Source organism: Micropterus dolomieu, unplaced genomic scaffold (assembly GCF_021292245.1).
Source record: "Micropterus dolomieu isolate WLL.071019.BEF.003 ecotype Adirondacks unplaced genomic scaffold, ASM2129224v1 contig_13930, whole genome shotgun sequence".
Lineage (NCBI taxonomy): Eukaryota > Metazoa > Chordata > Actinopteri > Centrarchiformes > Centrarchidae > Micropterus > Micropterus dolomieu.
Window position 1 is genome coordinate 2,138 of NW_025742916.1, and position 997 is coordinate 3,134.

The following is a 997-nucleotide window of genomic DNA, read 5'->3' on the forward strand; positions in this document are numbered from 1 at the left end:
TCGCTGAATTTCTTCCTGTTGTTTTCTCTTCCTGTCTTCTTCTTCTCTCATTTCCTGTTCCTTCTTTATCTTCTCCTCCTTTTCTTTAAGTTCTTTTTCTCTCAGTTTTCTCTCCTTTTCAATTTCTTCATTGATTCCATTTCTTATATTTTCTTTGAAGCTCCTCCCTCTCTCTCTTCATCTCTTCTTCCTTCTCCTTCAGGATTCTCTCCATTTCTTTCTTTATAGCTGCCTCGGCCTCTTGCAGCATCTCATTGGTGTAGCAGCTGCCTCCATTTTCCTTCACCATGGTGTCAATCTTGGTTATCAGCTCACTGACTTGTGTGCGGTTTTCTTCATCATAGTTATCAAACACATGGTATCTTCCTCCACAGTCAGAGATCAGCTTCTTAAAGGAAGCATCACAGTCCTGTTCAATATATTCTTCAATGGAAACTTTCTCACACTTTAGTTTATCTCCTCCAGTTAAAAGAATGATGGTGAACTTTTCAGCATTTTTCCCAAAGCCTTCCTTGATGAGTTTTAATGTCTCCTTCTCCTCTGGTGTAAATCTGCCGATCTGTAACACCAACAGGAAGACATGTGGTCCTGGAGCCAGAAGACTGATGCATTTCACCATCTCCTCATGAACCTCTTCATGAGACAAAGTTGTGTCAAACAGACCAGGAGTGTCGACCACAACGACCGGACGACCGTCCACTTCACTCTGTGCTTTCTGACAAAGTTTGGTGACTGATGTTTGTCTTGATTCAGCTTTAAACTCTTTTCTTCCTAGAATGGTGTTTCCTGTAGAGCTCTTTCCACTTCCAGTCTTTCCTATCAGCACAATCCTGAGACTCTCTGGGCTCTGCTCTTCATCATCACCTGGGAAAGAAGAAGACCTGGAGTTACTTTAAATATTCTCAGCAGCTACTGTGAAGGTTCAAGACTGTGATGATCAACATGGTTCAGGACACAGAAAAACATTTCAATTCAAAGTACTTACAAGTGATCTTGT

The 997-nt window shown here is 41.4% G+C and overlaps 1 protein-coding gene across 1 annotated transcript in view; it reads right to left on the reverse strand.

Annotated features, from left to right (window-relative positions):
- The window catches only part of LOC123966658 (GTPase IMAP family member 8-like), a 5,057-nt gene that overhangs the window by 1,575 nt on the left and 2,485 nt on the right, over positions 1-997 (reverse strand). The window lies entirely within an intron of this gene.